We start from the raw sequence: 20,067 nt of genomic DNA on the forward strand, positions 1-20,067 counted from the left end.
TGCAAATAACGAACTAGAATTAATTCCTCGTTCCCCAAAAAAGGTGATAACAGAAACGGAGTTAAAAATCGCCGTCTGTTCGTCATGAATAATGGTTAATATTCACGAGATACTCCACGATGTAATTTCACTCCATTGCATTAAGCCGACAGAACATAATTTAGCCTTTTCTTGTGTTAACAACAGCAACGCTGCGGAAATTTATTAAGTGGTGTGCTAAGAAGCAGCTCGGGACTTATGCCTGAAATCTGCAACTAATTCGCGATTCAGTCGAACACAAACCATAATTAGCGCACTTCAAACCCGAAACAATGTCGCTCAATTATCCTGGTGCCTCGCAGGACGAAAGCTCCGAAACGCCGCACTCGATAAACTCAATTAATCGGTTTCGTCTCAATTCTGCACGCTGATTGTCAATTCTTGCGAGCAATTAGCTGTCGGAACGATTCTTAATGAGACTTAATAATCGCCGGATAAACATCTGCGAATACCGAGTGATTTAATGAAATCTGATCGCGGACGACAAAAACGACTTGTAGGAGTAGCGATACACAACTCGCCGAGAAAGACCTAGAAAGTGGGATTTTTTGCATTCGGAGATTGCTTGTCCCATATCTACGTCAAAATCTATTGACCACAGCCGCCGCATCTGCATGGGAACGTATATGGCGGAGCTGCGGTTTTTTCGATTTTAGAAAGTAGGAGGATAATTAAATGGGCTTTGTGCGGAGGACAATGTCGGATTCTTGTCGTTTGCTATATTTGGGATTGATTGTAAATTTTGCGTACGTGAATGAAATTGCGACTTTTTAAAATATGAGGCTATTAAAGCCTAGCGCTGTTTGCGGATAATTGCAAGTGAAATTATTCAGTTTTACTTGGAGTAAATTGCTTGATTGTTGCTCACCGCAGGAATCCGTGGTGTGTGAAACCCGTTCCGTGCCAAATTGAATACGATTTTTTCTTCGGGTCATCGTTTTGATTGCAGTTTTATGAGGAATTTAATGCGATAAGTTAACATTCTAGAACTGTGGTTGCAAACTTTTTGAAAAGGAACGCCCTTGTGGCAAGAATTTTGTGGCGATTCCCTGTCGTATTTAATTTCGTAGTAAAACAGCATATTCGAGAAACTTGATACCAAGCAGGGGCGAATGGGATCTGCTGAACCAGTGCAAGAAACATTTAGACCAGTATAAAAAATCACGGGACTCACAGTCAAATTTTCATCCCTTATTTTACTTCCTTGGGGGTGAAATTTTGAACAATCCTTTCTTGGTGGGTGCTTACATTACAAACTGTTCAAATTTCATGTCTGTAGCTTCAGCAGATTAGGTTCTATGTTGATCAGTTAGGATGAACACTTTTATGTGTACAGATTTGGATTCAGGTACCGGTACTCTGATGTACCAAGCCTACTGGCACCTTTGGAAAATTCCATTTGTATTTCAAGTAATTTGAAAGAATCCCGGGAACCCCTGGTACCTGGTTTTTGAAGTAGTTTGAATGATCTCGGGGACTCCTTTTATTTGCTTTTTCAACTAGTTTGAAAGAATCGTGACGAACCCTTGTCTAGCTTTCGAAGTAATTTGTAAGAATCTAGCCCCCCTGCCCGTGTGTTTTCTTTTTGAAGTCGTTTGGAAGAATCCCGGAGACTCTCTTTGTTTTGTTTTTGAAGTAGTTTGAATGAATTTTGGGCACTCCTTTTGTTTTGATTTTGAAGCAGTTTGAAGAAATCTTGGAGATACCCTATCTTGTTTTTAACGTAATTTGAAAGAATGTTGTGTTTCATTTTTGCAGTACTTTGAAAGAATCTGGAAGATCACTTTTGTTTTAAATTTGAAGTAATTTGAAAGAAGCTGGGGGACTCCTTTTGTTCTGTTTTTGAACTAGTTTGAAAAAATCTTGGGGACTCCTTTTGTTTGTTCTTGAAGTTTAAAGGAATCTTGGAGTTTCCTGTCTTGTTTTTTGAAGTAATTTGGAAAGAATCCTGGGATCCCGTTGTGTTTTGTTTTTGCAGTAGTTTGAAAGAATTTCGGAGATCCTAAGTCTTGTTTTTGAAGAAATTTTAAAGAATCTCCCCGAACCCGTTTAGTTTTTTTGTTTGGAGCAGTTTGAAGGATCTCGGGAACTTAACCCTTGAAAGAATTTTAGGACCACTTGCCTTGATTTTGAAATAATTTTAAAGGATCTTGTAGAGCCCTTGTGTTTTGTTTCTGAAATACTTTGAAGCATGTAGGGCATCCCTTTTGTTTCTGAAGTACATAGTTTGAAAGAATCGTGGGGATCCCTTGTCTTGTTTTTGCAGTAAAATTAAAGAATTTCGGGGATCCAGTGTGCTTTGTTTGAAGTAGTTTGAAAGAATCTCGGGGACCACTTGTGCCTGGTTTTGGAAGTAGTTTGAATGATCTTGGGGGATCCCTTTCTTTTGAATGCTAAAATAGTTTGATAGAAACTCGGGAAACCTTTGTGCCTTCCTTATTTTTGAAATAGTTTTTGTAAGAGTTTTGGGACTTGTCACTGGTTTTTGAAGTAGTTTGAAATAATTTCTAGGAACCCTGTGTCAGGTTTTTGAAGTTGTTTAAAAGAATATCGGGGATATCTTGTGACTGATATTTGAAGTAGTTTGAAAATAATTTCGGCAACCACCTTTGTTTTGTTTCTGGTGTAGTCGAAAGAATCTCGGGGACTCCTTATATCTTTTGTTTTCAAGTATCTTGAAATAATCTCGGAGACCACCTGTGCCTGGTTTTCGAAGTAGTTTGAAGGATATCGGGGATCCCTTTCCTTTTGTTGTTAAAATAGTTTGACAGAATCTCGAAAAAGCCTTGTACTTTGTTTCTGAAATAGTTTTTGGAAGATTTTTGGAACTCGGCTCTGGTTTTTGAAGTAGTTTGTAATAATTTATAGGAATTCTGTGTCTGGCTTTTCAAGTAGTTTAAAAAAAATCTAGGGACCCTCTTTCGTTTTGTTTTTGAAGTACTTTAACTTTGAAAAAATCTTAGGAATCCCTTGCCTTTTCATTGAAGTAACTGGAACAAATCTCCAGGAATCCCCATTATTGTGTTTTTGAAGTAGTTTTAAAGAATCCGGGAGACCTCTTGTGAGTGATATTTCAAGCAGTTTGAAAGAATTTCGAGAGCCACCTTTGTTTTGTTTTTGAAGTAGTTCGAAGAAATCTTGAGGTTCCCCTACCTTGTTTTTGAAGTAATTTGAAAGAATCTCGAACCTCCCGTGTGTTTCGTTTTTGAAGTAGTTTGAAAGAATCTCAGGGGCCTCTTGTCTCTGGTTTTTGAAGTGATTTGAAAGAATCCTGGAGATACCTTTTGTTTTGTTTTTGGAATAGTTTGAAAAAATCTCAGGAACCATTTGTGCCTGGGTTTGTAACTAGTTTCAAGGATGTTGGGGATCCCTTTTCTTTTGTTGCTGAATCAATTCGATAGAATCTCGGAAAACACTTGTGCCTCGTTTTTGAAATAGTTTGTGAAAGATTTTTGGAACTTGTCTCTCGTTTTTGAAGTAGTTTGAAATAATTTTTAGTAACCCTGTGTCTGGTTTTTGAAGTAGTTTGAAAGAATCTCGGGGACCTCTTGAGTTTCGTTTTTCAAATAGTTTGAAAGCATCTCTGGGAACCATTGTGCCTGGTTTTTGAAGCAGTCTGAACAACTTCTGGGACTTTTTGTCTCTAGTTTTTGAAGTAGTTTGAAAGAATCTCGGAGACCTCTTGAGTTTCGTTTTTCAAATAGTTTGAAAGCATCTCGAGGAACCCCTGTGCCTGGTTTTTGGAGCAGTCTGAACAACTTCTGGGAATTTTTGGTCTCTGGTTTTTGAAGGAGTTTGAAAAAATCTCGGGGACCTCCATCGTTTTGTTTTTGAAGTAGTTCGAAAAAATCCTGAGGTTCCCTTGCCTTGTTTTTGAAGTAATTTGAAAGAATCTCGGGGCTCCCGTATTTCGTTTTTGAAGTAGTTTGAAAGAATCTCAGGGGCCTCTTGTCTCTGGTTTTTGAAGTGATTTGAAAGAATCCCGGAGATACCTTTTGTTTTGTTTTTGGAATAGTTTGAAAAAATCTCAGGAACCATTTGTGCCTGGGTTTGTAACTAGTTTCAAGGATGTTGGGGATCCCTTTTCTTTTGTTGCTGAATTAATTCGATAGAATCTCGGAAAACCCTTGTGCCTCGTTTTTGAAATAGTTTGTGAAAGATTTTTGGAACTTGTCTCTCGTTTTTGAAGTAGTTTGAAATAATTTCTAGGAACCCTGTGTCTGGTTTTTGAAGTAGTTTGAAAGAATCTCGGGGACCGCTTGAGTCTCGTTTTTCAAATAGTTTTAAAGCATCTCAGGGAACCCTTGTGCCTGGTTTTTGAAGTAGTCTGAACAACTTCTGGGACTTTTTGTCTCTAGTTTTTGAAGTAGTTTGAAAGAATCTCGGAGACCTCTTGAGTTTCGTTTTTCAAATAGTTTGAAAGCATCTCGAGGAACCCCTGTGCCTGGTTTTTGGAGCAGTCTGAACAACTTCTGGGAATTTTTGGTCTCTGGTTTTTGAAGGAGTTTGAAAAAATCTCGGGGACCTCCATCGTTTTGTTTTTGAAGTAGTTCGAAAAAATCCTGAGGTTCCCTTGCCTTGTTTTTGAAGTAATTTGAAAGAATCTCGGGGCTCCCGTATTTCGTTTTTGAAGTAGTTTGAAAGAATCTCAGGGGCCTCTTGTCTCTGGTTTTTGAAGTGATTTGAAAGAATCCCGGAGATACCTTTTGTTTTGTTTTTGGAATAGTTTGAAAAAATCTCAGGAACCATTTGTGCCTGGGTTTGTAACTAGTTTCAAGGATGTTGGGGATCCCTTTTCTTTTGTTGCTGAATTAATTCGATAGAATCTCGGAAAACCCTTGTGCCTCGTTTTTGAAATAGTTTGTGAAAGATTTTTGGAACTTGTCTCTCGTTTTTGAAGTAGTTTGAAATAATTTCTAGGAACCCTGTGTCTGGTTTTTGAAGTAGTTTGAAAGAATCTCGGGGACCGCTTGAGTCTCGTTTTTCAAATAGTTTTAAAGCATCTCAGGGAACCCTTGTGCCTGGTTTTTGAAGTAGTCTGAACAACTTCTGGGACTTTTTGTCTCTAGTTTTTGAAGTAGTTTGAAAGAATCTCGGAGACCTCTTGAGTTTCGTTTTTCAAATAGTTTGAAAGCATCTCGGGGAACCCTTGTGCCTGGTTTTTGGAGCAGTCTGAACAACTTCTGGGACTTTTTGTCTCTGGTTTTTGAAGGAGTTTGAAAGAATCTCGGGGACCTCCATCGTTTTGTTTTTGAAGTAGTTCGAAAAAATCCTGAGGTTCCCTTGCCTTGTTTTTGAAGTAATTTGAAAGAATCTCGGAGCTCCCGTGTTTCGTTTTTGAAGTAGTTTGAAAGAATCTCAGGGGCCTCTTGTCTCTGGTTTTTGAAGTGATTTGAAAGAATCCCGGAGATACCTTTTGTTTTGTTTTTGGAATACTTTGAAAGAATCTCAGGAACCATTTGTGCCTGGGTTTGCAACTAGTTTGAAGGATGTTGAAGATCCCTTTTCTTTTGTTGCTGAATTAGTTCGATGGAATCTCGGAAAACCCTTGTGCCTCGTTTTTGAAATGGTTTGTGAAAGATTTTTGGAACTTGTCTCTGGTTTTTGAAGTAGTTTGAAATAATTTTTAGTAAACCTGTGTCTGGTTTTTGAAGTAGTTTGAAAGAATCCTGGGGATCCCTTGCCTTCTTTTTGAAGTAAGTTGAAAGAGTCTCGGGGCTCCCGTGTGTTTCATTTTTGAAGCAGCTTGAAAAAATCTTGGGGACCTGTAGGTCTAGTTTTTGAAGTAGTTTGAAAGAACCGCAGAGACCCCTTTTGTTATGTTTTTGAACTAATTTGCGAGAATCTTGAACCTCTGTGTATTTCGTTTTTGAAACTAACGAATCTTGGGGATCTCTTGTCTTCTTGACTTAATGACTCAATTACAATCAATACCGATCACCCACCCGATTCATCCTAGACATTTTTGAAAATCTCGACAAATAAATAATCCCGGAAATTAAGACACAGATAATCACTGACTTAATTAGTTTGCGGCCTTGTAAGACCGGTGTTAGCTTTGCTAACGAGGCGATCAGAATGTACTTAAGTCCAGGCCGTATGCAACTCGCCTCACATTCCGCAGATCTTCTCTCCGTTAAACCAGGTAATTGTCCTTTGTCTTGTACAAGGTTCTTCGAAATTGTATTATTATCTTCATTAAATTGTCAAAGAAGCAAAACAGTGAAACTGAAGAAGCTTTACGGCCGTTCAACGGCAGGAAATTACCAATAAATATGCACTTCCGTAATGACTCAACTACCATTCATGATTTAATATGACTTAATTATGATCCTCCGGGTATTATCGAACACATTGTTCGTAAGATGATCCTAACCTTGAAAGAATCGACTTTTAATGTTTGCCGATCGAGGAATATCAACAAAGCGAGTAAATATCAATCATGCAAGTGAAAACGAAGAGTGCCCGGAGTGTATCCCGTCCCAGATACAAAATCGGGCATCCGAATGAGTTTTTACAATCACAAGGTGAAATTTTTCGATCGTGAGTCGATAATGTGCAGAGTTATTGTTTTTAGTCATGATATGGCAATAGGCGCATTTGGAAGAAAGTGGGGCCACATACGGACTCCGGCAAGTTCAAGAAATTTTGATTTCTATAGATACTAAAAATGAAAGCTTGATAAATCTATGATATTATTAATCAAACAAAACAATGCCAGAGACTGAGATGGGAATTTACGATTAAGCGAACTCTTGAGTACCTACCCTAAAATTTAATCCACTCAAGAGAACAATGATTAGTTTATTTAAGTGTAACAGCCTCTCGTACAAAACTACCATTAGAAAAGATACAATTATCTCGAGATGAGCCGATTACATGATAATACAATATAAACCCCATCATCCTTAACGACTGCATGCTAGTTCCAGGGGGAGAATTCCAAGCAGATGGCCACTCTCAGAGGGTTACCTGGGCCGAACAACAATTAGTTTCACATAGTGGCCGAAAAAAAAATTGATTAATAACTTTACCAGCACATCATTATTCAAAATTATTGTCAGACGACAGATAATATATTAAATCTAATGGTTTTTAATGGGGACAATGCACGTACAATGATGGACCCGTGACAAACGATTAATTCAAAATAATGAACAGTTACTTGGGTCATAATTGGGAATGTTCGTGGTCCATTCATTTTTTGTTGTGTTAAGTTGCCTAATATTTAATAATGTCATTTATGAGCAGTTATTTAATTTTCCTGCATTTTCCATGATGGCATGTAAGTCCTACTTCACACACAAAAAATGTTGCTTCGGTTTCACCACACTTTTCTTTTTCACCTTAAAGATTTTAAACATTCAGGATACCCCGAAGCTTTCAAATAAATCGAATATTTACCCACAATAGTGTAACAAACGTCACAGGATGGACATTCACCTAGTGGTTTTTTGATTACCTGGTTAGGACCATCACAGTTTTCTATGGGTCGACACAAAACTAGAGAACAATTTGGTTCACAGACAACAGATTTGGTAACATCTACCATTAGGGAAAATGAAATGAAAAATATTAGTAAGTTGCGATACATCCTGCACCAATCAGTGAGAAGTTCTTTACTGTACAAAATGGTAACAAAATTTTGTGCAGTGTTTGCAGTTGACGTCAACAATGTCCTTGTAATTCAGGTAAATTGCGACATTCTTAATATTATTTTGAATAAAAATGAGCTTTTGCGTAACTAAATTCTAGTCCAAACCAGTATGGTTGGGTTTCAAACTATGTTACTAATGGTGGATTTTAGTCACAGCATTTAAAATTAAGCCACGTCGACTAATAAGTTTCCGGTTTAAGCGACTTGATCGAAAATGTACCTACCTCATTTTCAAATTTCTGATTACCCGAAACTTCTGAGAATATTTGATGGGTAAAAAGTGTTGACGAAAAGTTGGTGTGTTAAAGAGTAAAGCAAACGAGTGATGGAATGAAGAAAAGGAAATAAAAAAGTGAAGGAGATGAAAAAATAACGGAAGAACGTAAAGAAGAATACAGAAATCAACATGGGACAAGTGAACGTAGATAGCAAGAAAAAATGCTAAAACAACGACGGAACTATTAAAAAGAAATATGGAAACTGAGTGACCTAAAAGAAACACTTATATAGAAACAAAGAACAAAATTCAAGAAGAAACAGTGAGAGCTAAAAAAAGTCCCTAGGAGAATATACGACTACGACTAACAAAGTACCTAACACTGAGACGAGAAATTGAAAGCAAGTGTAAAAGAATTTTCACGCTCTTGTATATTTTTTTTTTTAGAAACTCAAAAGATCTTGAGTCTCTTTGTATTTTGATTCTGATGGTTTGAAAAAATGTTAAGGGCTACTACGTCTTTTTTTAAGAATGCGTAAATAGCTTGAAGTCCCCTTGCATATGAATATGAAATATTTTTGAGAGAAATCGAGATCCCAGGTGTTTTGCATTTTAAAGATTTTAAAAGATTCCAGAGTTCCCTACTATATACGTATTTCAAAGAATTTGAAGCAACTTGAAAAGATCCTAGGGGGTTCCTTATATTTTATTTTGGGAAAGTTTGAAAGACTCTTAAGGGTCGCTAGTGCCTTTTTTAAAGAATACGAAAACACTTACTTTCTTGTCGATTTCGGGCCATAGAAGTCATTTCCGCTTTCATTTCTTCGATAACTCCTACGGTTTTTCCAGAATCGTCCTTTGAAATAAATGAAAAAATATGCAAAATACGACCAATTTTCCACCAATTTTCAACGAAATTTTCGAAATTTCACTAAATACATTTTCTTGTAGATTTCTGGCCGAAGAACTCACTCCCTCTTTCATTTCTTCGATAACTCCAATGGTTATTCCAGAATCGTCGTTTGAGATATATAAAAATATGCAAAATTCGACCAATTTTCGACCAATTTTCAACAAAATTTTCGAAATTTCACTAAATATATTTTCTTGTAGATTTCGGGCCGCAGAAGTCATTTCCGCTTTCACTTCTTCGATTACTCTTATGGTTTTTCCAGAATCGTGCTTTGAAGTATATAAAAATATGCAAAATACAACCAATTTTCGATCAATTTTCAACGAAATTTTCGAAATTTCACTAAATACATTTTCTTGTAGATTTCGGGCCTTAGAAGTCTCTGCCGCTTTTATTTCTTCGATAACTCCAATGGTTCTTCCAGAATCGTCCTCTGAAATATATACAAATATGCAAAATACCACCAATTTTCCATCAATTTTCAACGAAATTTTCGAAATTTCACTAAATATATTTTCTTGAAGATTTCGGGCCGCAGAAGTCACTCCCGCTTTCATTTCTTCAATAACTCCTACGGTTTTTCCAGAATCATCTTTTGAAATACATAAAAATATGCAAAATACGACCAATTTTCGACCAATTTTCAACAAAATTTATGAAATTTCACTACATACATTTTCTTGTAGATTTCGGGCCGGAAAAGTCATTTTCGCTTTCACTTCTTTCGTAACTCCTACGGTTTTTCCAGAATCGTCGTTTGAATATATATAAAAATATGCAAAATACGAACAATTTTCGACCAATTTTCAACGAAATTTTCGAAATTGCACTAAATACATTTTCTTGTAGATTTCGGGCCGCAGAAGTCATTTCCGCTTTCACTTCTTCGATAGCTCCTACGGTTTTTGCAGAATCGTCCTTTGAAATATATAAAAATATGCAAAATACTACCAATTTTCGACCAATTTTCAACAAAATTTTCGAAATTTCACTAAATACATTTTCTTGCAGATTTCGGGCCATAGAAGTCATTTCCGCTTTCATTTCTGCGATAACTCCAATGGTTATTCCAGAATCGTCCTTTGAAATACATAAAAATATGCAAAATACCACCAATTTTGCATCAATTTTCAATGAAATTTTCGAAATTTCACTAAATATATTTTCTTGTAGATTTCGGGCCGCAGAAGTCACTCCCGCTTTCATTTCTTCGATAACTCCAATGGTTATTCCAGAATCGTCCTTTGAAATATATAAAAATATGCAAAATACCACCAATTTTCCATCAATTTTCAACGAAATTTTCGAAATTTCACTGAATACATTTTCTTGTAGATTTCGGGCCGCAGAAGTCACCCCCGCTTTCATTTCTTCGATAACTCCTATGGTTTTTCCAGAATCGTCCTTTGAAATATATAAAATAATACAAAATACACCCAACTTTCGACCAATTTTCAACGAAATTTTCGAAATTTCACTAAATATATTTTCTTGTAGATTTCGGGCCATTGAAGTCATTTCCGCTTTTATTTTTTCGATAACTCCTACGGTTTTTCCAGAATCGTCCTTTGAAATATATCAAAATATGCAAAATATGACCAATTTTCAATGAAATTTTCTTAATTTCACGAAATACATTTTCTTGTTGATTTCGGGTCGCAGAAGACACTCCCGCTTTCATTTCTTCGATAACTCCTAAGATTTTTCCAGAATCGTCCTTTGAAATATATAAAAATATGCAAAATACGACTAATTTTGCATGTTTTGCTTCTGAAAGAGTTTGAAAGAAGTTTAGGGGTCCCTTGAATCTTTTGTAAAAGAGATGAAACAATTTGAAAAGATCATCTTGGTGGTTCCTTGTGGTTTGTTTTTAAAAAGGTCTGAAATAATTTTAGGGAGCTCTAATACCTTTTTTTAAAAAATGTTAAAGAATCTTTGAGGCCTCTTGTGTGTCGTATTTGAAAACATTTAAAAAAATCTGAAAAGATCTTGGGGCTACCTACGTTATGTTTTAAAGAGTTTGAAAAAATTGTAAGCGCTACTGGAAAAAATTTGCAGATATTTCAAGATCCTTGGGTTTTGGTTTTTAAAGAAATTTCAAACAATCCTCAAGATACTTCCTGTTTAGCTTTTGAAAGAGTTTGAAAGAATCTCACGAGTTGATAGTGTCTTTTTCAAAGAATATGAAAGAAAGAACTCCATGCGATTTTAGAAGGTTCCTTGTGTGTTTATAATTTTTAAATATTTTCGAATCCTTCAGTTTTATTCAATAATAATAATTTGAAAAGATATTAGAGGTTCTTTATGATTGTGATTTTGAAATGGTTTGGAAGAATCTTTAGGAGACCAAGTGTCTTAAATATTTAAATATATTTTAAAAATATAGAAGAATCTTTGGGAACCTTGGTGTTTCGTATTTGAAAAAGTTTGAGAGATCTTGATGTTCCTTGTAAAAATTTTAGAGGGCTCGTGTTTTATTTTTGAATGAAATTTCAAACAATCTGCGAGATGCCTGCTGTTTTGCTTCTGAAAGATTTTGAAAGAATTCTAGGGGTCCCTAGCATCTTTTTCCAAGTATATGAAATAATTTGCAAAGATGTGTGTTTGGCATATGAAAACATCAGAACAGATCTTGGCGTTCCTTGTTTGTCTTTTTGCTTCTGAAAGAGTTTGAAAGAATTTTAAGGGCCTCTTGTATTTTTTTCTAAAGGAGATGAAAAATTTTGAAAAGATCTTGTTGGCTTCTTGCGGGTTGTTTTTGAAAGGGTTTGAAAGATTTTTAGAAAGTTCTAATATGTTCTTTAAAAAAACGTAAAAGATTCTTTGGGGCTCGTTATGTTTTGTATTTGAAAAAATCTGAAAGATCTTGGGGCGTATTGTGTGTTGTTTTTGAAAGAGTTTGAAAAATCTTGAGGTCACTAGGGTCTTTTTTAAGAATAAAACAAATTTGAAACAACCCCGAGGTCCCAGGTGCTTTAGTTTTTAAATTTTGAAAGAATCTTTAGAGGTCCTGGTACCTTTTCAAAAAATATGAAACAATTTGAAACGATCTTAGGAGGTTACTTGAGTTTTTGAAAGAGTTTGAAAAAATATTAACAGCTACTGATGTATTTTTAAAATTTTGTAAGTAGCTTTGAGTCCCCTTGTGTTTTATTTTTGAAAAAATTTGAAACAACCCCAAGATCCCAAGTGTTTGGCTTTGAAGGAATTTTAGAGGTCCCCAGTATCTTTATTAAAGAGTAATGAAATAATGAAAAGATCTTGGAACTTCCTTGTATTTTGTTTTTGAAAAGATGTGTTTCCAGAAATGTTAAACTTTAAATTGTTAGGTGACACCATGAGTTTTATTTTCTCGACTTCTCCAGAACACTGGATCTCTGTGTATTTTATCTAGGTTGATACAATTTCATCACTCTCTACGACTTCTTCGTTACTATTACGAATTATTACCTTGTATCTTCAATTTCGTTAAATTTTGCTTCTTTCTTAAATTCCTTTGTAAATCATTGTTTATTATAAAGTTATTCCATTTTGGAAGCGCTACCTAACGGTGACTTGCCTCCACGCACCTTTTCAACATTTTTCTAACAAATTTTAATAAGTTTTAAGCACTATAAACCATAAACCGCTGACACCTCAATACCAATCCCCCGCTTCTCCGTTATCACCAATGACATAAAAACGTCCAACTCCGTATGAATTCTCTCGCACGCCTCCCATAAAATCCAAAAGCACGTTATAAAGCCATAAACTTACGTATTCTTCCTATCTGACCCGCAGACACCCGGATAAAATACTGACGACTCACTTCTGCGGTTCTATATGCAAATCGATCGCTTATCACCATACGACTTATTTATTCATCGACACTTCGACCGGGTCATCGGCGAAGAGAAAACCAATTAACCAGTCCCGGAAACAGCCTAATTAGCGCTACGTTGCATTAGCCCAAAGCCGATTTTTTTCCATTGCGATGCAGTAAAAGCACTTAGATTTTTGTACCGGCAAGCTTCGTAATTAAATCAACCGCTCCAAATAGGGAAAGCTCGGGCACTTTCTTCGTTACAATACGTTTAACACGGTTTTGTACCGTTTTTCTCCCGCATTTCGTGTAAACTGAAAAAGTCAATTTTCCCACGGACCGTATTTGCACCGACGAGAGGTGCGAAGCGCTGTGTGGGCTCTGGCATGGGCGGCGACTCAAAAATTCGCTCCGGGAATGTGCGATTTTTTTTCCAAAATACTCCAGCTTCAACATAGAATAAAACAAGACGACACTCTGAGTTTTCTGGACATCTTGGACAATTCCCGTGTTGGTTCTGTTGAATATTTCGTGGGGCCCGGCCCTGGCGCCCGCGAGGTCGGCGCCCATGCTCCGGGGTTCATCTTGCAATGTTTCAGGAGAGTGTAGACGTTAAACAAAGTCACGTTCAAGGTGCTCTGTCAATTTTCGAGTTCGCTTTCTATTACGAAATGTTAACGTCGAGTTGACGTTTCAATTAGCTGGGTTTGTGCTCTTAAAAACGCCTTTCCAACACGAATTAACACGTCGTTAATTTCGGATTATGTAATGCTAGGACGGGGGGTGAGCAGAAGACGGCCATCAACTCCTACGAGATGAGGATTTGACGGCTCATGGGATCATTATAGAGCTATGATGGGTCGTGGAGTGATTATGTTGAAATTTTCAATGAGGAGTGTGAATGGCAGGAGTTTGATAAATATAGCTATTAGTTGTAAATAAGACGACATGGACAACGTTTTATCTACTGAAAGATCAAAATGTCTGCATCTCTGCCTACTATAATGCGCGGACTAGAGCTAATTAATGTTTCATAATAACATCTCAATTTATTAGACGTGACGCTTTTGACTAGATTATTGGTATTGCTTTCACTGGGAAGGCTCTAAGACCATCACATGCGGTTTTTATTAAACACACGAGTCAAAAGTTTTGGTAATAAATCTAAAGATAAGATCGTTAGCGCTTCGACAGCAGAAAGCAAAAAAAATCTGGAGAGTGGGTTGCCAAAATTGTTGAAATGTTCACCGACTCTTCTATGAACACGAAAGATGATGAGATGAGTATCTAGGACGTGTCATCAGACAATTCTGGAATAGCTTGGCAGAGCAGAAGAACAAGTTGTGATTTAGTTGATACAAAATAGATAACTCGACTTGTGTTCTATGACATTGTTTAGAATCTACTGAAAGTTGAGTCTATAAATTTTTCCGTAGATTGAAGTGAACATAAGAAGTAGACATTTCTCGTCTGGTGAAGGTTGGTATACAAGAACAACATCTCAATAAAATGACTAGACACAGTGATAGTGAGGCTCCATTAAATTCCATTTACGAGTTGACGGAGATCATTAACGTAAAAGTAGTGGTTTTTCAATTCATCTAAAAAGTGGTACAACAATAATCAATTATAATAACTGTCAAATTAATTTCAGTAAGTGAATTTATAGCTACTGATTTGCGTGGGCGGTCGTATAAAATTTCTAAGTATACAGGGTGAGTCACTAAGCGCGCGGTGCCCGACAGCTCATTGATTATTATTATTACTAGATATACTTACAACAAAAAGTCAAAGACCAAAATTTTACGGACTATACTCAAACTTACTTTGAACTATACAGAGTGTCCTGTTTTTAAGGTGTAACACTTAACTTTGTTTTTTTACTAATTCTCATTAGTTTCTTTCTAGACTTTACAACTACAGTTTATTATTGAAATTCCGATGCGACGTTGCCACGTTACTCCAATTGTCTTTCATTTTTTTGGCAATAGGAGGGTTCACAAAAAAATCGCAATAGGGTCACTTTTAAAGTATGCCTTATAATAATTTTGTGGAACGATAAATAAAAGTACGCGCTTTGTTGTAATAATAATTAAATCGAATTTTAATATATAGAGTGTTTATACATTTTTTTTTTATTTTCAATTTTCAAATATCGATATTTCTTTTCTTTTTGGTAAATATTTCCTGTATTTAAAATTGACACTGGGATTTTTTACTTTGTTAAGAGACATATCGACATTTTAGAAGAACGAATACTAAAAAATTTCAAGTTGTGTTGAGCCTTAAAAAAACACTTTGTATAACGAAAAATAATTTTAAAAATAGTACTAAAAGAACCGAACAATTTTGGCCTTAATTTATTCTTTTATTTCTAATTAATGAGATATCGAGGAACGCACGCTTAGTGACTCACCCTGTATATTACGCGCTAATCAAGTAATTAGCTTGGAACTGGTCCATAATTTGAAATTAAAATGTCGTATTTATATAAAAACCCTGTAAAGTATGACGATTCAAAAACATTAGAAAACTGACAGTTTTTTTTTTATTAGGTATATAAATGTGTACTGTTTTGTATATTTTCCTTTATATTCAATGAATATTTTATGTTTAATTTTACTTCCAGAGGATTAGGCTTCTCTGAAGGGTAGGTAATTTCATGTTTTCTGGACACTTCATAGCTCCTATAATATTAAACACTTCGGTCTTACGTTTCCGTCTGGTTGGTTTCTTTCCAAAACTACTGGACTGACTGTTGTGAATTCTAGATTAATATTTTATATGCGAATTTGGTCAAGTTAATTGGTTTAAAATTTGTAGTGTTGTCCTTTATTTGTGGATTAAAAATGCATCCATATTCCTTGGAACTGAGTAAATAAAATAAATAATTTTAATAAAATTTGTTGAATTGTTGTTGTTTAATGGATTGTGCTTCCTTCAGGGGCCTTGTTCTGAACACTTGAACACTCAAAGCAAGGAAAATAAAGAAAAAACTGATATTTTAATTATCTAATTTAGAAAATGTTGGAGGTACACAAAAATTCTCAGTTCAAAAGCAATACCTCGAGCAATGTTAGTTTTTTAAATTAGTTTGGTTTTTTAAATTCTATACAGAAATGAATCAAAGGTTTTTTTTTTATTTAAACGTTAAAGATTGGTTCAGCTCTCCAAGAATTAAAACCAATTTATCCTCATCATCAAAATTTTTATTTACTACCTGCTTGAGAGTCTATGACTAAAGCTTAAGAAAACCTTTTACGACTATTATCCATAGTACTGTCTTTGCTATTAGAGTATCTCGATTTTCGTCCAGTCATATTTTTCCCCTTTCATTTCTTTTTGTTTTTCATGCACTCCTGCATCTAAAATTCTTCTTCATTCTTTTTTTTTTCCTCAAACTTGAAAAAGAATCTACGATTTCAGTTCATTTCGAACTGTATGTATAACAATATTTAAAGTTATCTACTTTGTTTACGTATTGTAAAAAATTGGTCGAAACTGTTTCGGCAGAACTTCCCTCGCACCTAAACTACAGTGAAACATATCCAGCATTTTTGAGTTGAGTTTTTACTTTACAGAATTTTGTGATGGACGTTATCACCATTTTTGCAAGGACGCCTTGGATTGGTGCACTGTAACACTAAAAATAACAGTATTGTATTCTCAAAATTTTGTGGGAAAATGGAGTGAACCATTCCTGATTTAATCAATAAAATAAATTGACACATTCATTAATTTCTTTGAGCCACCTGTATAAGCAAATATAAAAATATGAATGTAATGATAAATCACAAGTAAAAACTCATCATGTTTTGCACATTTCGGAATTTAACTCGTTATTATGGAAATTTGCACCTTTAAATTTCACCAGTTTTAACAAGATTAATAGGGGCAAAATCAGTTTTACCGTAACAAGTACTAGGACCACCCATCCGCCCCCTATTTTCTCAGAGGATGTCATTTGCCAAAATCAGTTTTATCTTACCAAGTACTAGCCCCACCCACCCACCCTCTCTTTTCTTAGAGGATATGTCATTTGCCAAAATCAGTCTTATCTTAACAAGTACTGGCAACACCCACCCTCCCCCTATTTTCTCAGATGATACATCATTTGCCAAAACAAAACTTATGTTAGAAGTACTAGCTTCGTCCACCCGCCCTTTATTTCCTTAGAGGGTAGTGATTACTAGTACTTGCTAAGATAAGTCTTATTTTGGCAAATGACATATCCTTTGAGGAAATAGGGGCGGGTGGGCGGGGCTAGTACTTGCTCAGATAAAGACTGATTTTGGCAAATGCCATACCTTCCGAGAAAATAAAGGGTGGGTTGGCGGGGTTAGTACTTGCTAAGGTAAGACTGACTTTGGCAAATGCCATGCGCTATGAGAAAATAGAGAAGGGGTAAAAAAGTTATATTAAAATTATTCTACTCAGTTTTAAATTTTTTCTAAAAATTCTGGATGTCTAGGGTGAAAATTCGACATGGATTCACACACCACAAGTACAACAGTATCTTATTTTATCAAATTAAAAAAACTTTTAATTATCAATTTTGGGGATGACGTTATCAAATTGTTGGTAGGGATGATTAGCCAAATTTTGGTTAGTATTTAATCATCTACATGATATTTCTAACATATGTGCAAAATTTGACAACAATCGGTCCAGCAGTTTCGGAGTCTCGTGTCCAATCAAATTAAGAAAATATGAAAGTGGCAATTCGGTCGATAGACTTACGCTCGGGAAGAAAATAGTAGAATTAACTCAACTTCAACTGTTTACGTTTTTTACGTTCGAAAGAATTCCACTATAAGCACGTTCAGATAATAAGCATTGGATGCGTTAAAAGAAAATGAAATTTGATTGATTTTTTTTCTCCTCGAAATAGACTCGAAATAGACTTAATTAACGAATGAGCAAAACGTTGCGAATATTATTTTGGGTGACTACTTGTTATTTTATAAAATTTAACTTTATGCGTCAAAATTGTAAAATGGCATGTTTAGGAGGAGCATAACAGAGAAATATTTCTTTTGTTTACGGGTAACCTTAAAACATTTTATTATTATTAATTCAATTCAATGCCCAACACGTAAAACCTAAATTATGGACAAGGGTAATAAAAAAAAAGAAAAACCGAAAGAAATAAATACAAAAGTAAACAAAAAGTACCAAGTAAAAAAAATTGTTTAATAACTCGGGGCGTGCAAAATGTTATACAATATCAATTTTTTTTTTCCAAAAATATGGATAGTTAAGGTGAAAATTCAACACGGATTCATAAACCATAAGAAAATTTCAATAACTTTACTGTTGAAAATTTTGCAGATGACGCACCCCAATATTGTGGAAACGATTAGACCAATTCTGGTTAGCGACTTACCATCTACACAATATGCATAACATACATCTAAAATTTGACAATAATCGATCTAGTAGTTTCGGAAATTATCTATGTAATGTAAATCGACACGTAGAGGCAAGACGGAAACGGAAGACCTATTATTGTCATACTCTAGGGGTCATGAAACGTTGACCCTATTACAATACTTATTTAACTTGTATTCGTACTTGTAAAAAATTATACCAAAATGTTGTCAGCACTATTAACACAAACAATATTTTTGAAACTTATTTAAACTTAACCTTAAATGCAGAGAATGTGAAAAAGTATTCGGTTATTCGAGAAAATATCGTAATTTAAGTCTTCCAAACTACGAGCATGAAGATAAATTTAAGTAAAGGTCAGCACATGAGTTTAAACAAGGATTGTTGATATTTTATTACGAAAACATTAATCAGTGCTGAAAACGAGGGGTAAATATAACAGGAATAAACAAAAGATTTTGTTATTTATTCCAAATTACAACAAAGAATATTATGATACGCCTTTCTACTGTGGTTTTGGTGTTGTTTTTGTTTTTGTTAAAAGTTCAAAATTCATTAAGATCACTGAAGGAAGAAGTATTTTTTGTGCATTTACTCTGACCTTTTCACGATTTTTTTTTTGTATTGAGAAATCGATATAAACCCTTAAATCGGCAGGAACACATTTTTAGAACTACATTATTTTGAACTGATTGACACAATCAACGACATAAAAAGGAAAAAATTGGTCGAAGGGTGTTTCGAAAGAACTTCCCTCGCCCCTAAAATATAGTCCAACAAATCCCATTTCTTTGGAATATTATAAAATTTGATTTTGCGAAATTTTATTACAAAAATATAGATAACAGTAATAACAGTGCGCTAATAATAATAGTACAAAAGGCGCTTATAGAATTTCGATTTTTTTGCAAAAATTTGGATGCCTCTGGGAAAATCTCACGGCGGATGCATAAACCACAAGTGTAGGAGTATATTATTTTATAAAATTTAAATCCTATTCACTATCACACATTTTACCTTGTTACTTTGTTGGTGAGGATGATTAGATAATTATGGTCCCGTATGAAAAAGTTTGCGTTTTACGTTACACAAATAATAGAAAATTAATGCTTCAGTATTGAATTTCTATGAAGTAAGAAGTAAATGAAAACTATTAAAAGTTACACGTTTCTCAACAATTTATCTTGCAAGTCAAGTAATTTAAGCCTATCGCCTACATCATCGTTTGCACGTCGATTAACAAGCACCATTAATCGATTTTCTATCAACTTTTTAATGTTCTTCCGTTCCGTTTTCAAATTGTTTTTATTTTAAACCAGTAGCAACATTTTCAATCTTCTCGTCTCTATGTAACAACCGTACTTTTTTAGTCTTCTATGTTTCTGCTTGGCCACTTTCCAATTTTCTGTGTACTTCCATAAAAATATTTATCTACAACAGAAAAATAACTCAAGTTCCATGTCATATAATATAACATGTTCTAACAACCTCTCTTATTTCAGATTTACTGAAATTCCTCTCCCGTTTGGATTACACCATGTCTCACATGTCTTTTCTGCCACTAACGGTTACCAAGCCTTGCCATTTAATCGCACCAAACAATAATTTTCCGCTCGATTTCCGGACAGACCGCCAAATACGGCGCGTCGATTTTTTCGTCGCCGTACTCAGAAGCCCAAATTACCATCTTCTCAACGGTTCGACATGAATAATTCAATTTTATTAATAACTCAACTCATTAACGTCATGAATAACAGCTCCTAAAACCAACGGTCGTCGCGCCGTAACACAACAAAGAAGAAGACACAGACCTTGACTCGGCAAAGCTCTAAATTTTATGGTCCATGACACCGTGACTCACACAGGTTTCGGTGAAGTAACTCTTTCTCTTCGCAATTAAAACGCTAATCGACTTTTGTTCTGCGCAAATCAATTAGGGGAACGACTGAGCACGTAGCGACTTTGGGGAGCCAGTGCGCAGTTTTGGCAAACGAACCGCTTACTTAGTTGATTAAAAAAAATTGTTAAGGTGATTAGTTCGTACAGCG

At 35.2% G+C, this 20,067-nt stretch overlaps 1 protein-coding gene and 1 long non-coding RNA gene across 6 annotated transcripts in view; both read right to left on the reverse strand.

Moving 5' to 3' along the window:
* LOC135127835 (puratrophin-1-like) overlaps window positions 1-20,067 on the reverse strand; it is a 529,067-nt gene that overhangs the window by 134,196 nt on the left and 374,804 nt on the right. The window lies entirely within an intron of this gene.
* LOC135128357 (uncharacterized) lies at window positions 6,826-7,645 on the reverse strand. Its single transcript, XR_010280377.1, has 2 exons — window positions 7,444-7,645; window positions 6,826-7,385 (listed from the first exon to the last, which is right to left on the reverse strand). It is a non-coding gene; the product is annotated as an uncharacterized LOC135128357 (long non-coding RNA).

This window comes from Zophobas morio, unplaced genomic scaffold (assembly GCF_036711695.1).
Source record: "Zophobas morio isolate AGI-343-1 ecotype UQ-CSIRO unplaced genomic scaffold, CSIRO_AGI_Zmor_V1 ptg000012l, whole genome shotgun sequence".
Taxonomy (NCBI): domain Eukaryota; kingdom Metazoa; phylum Arthropoda; class Insecta; order Coleoptera; family Tenebrionidae; genus Zophobas; species Zophobas morio.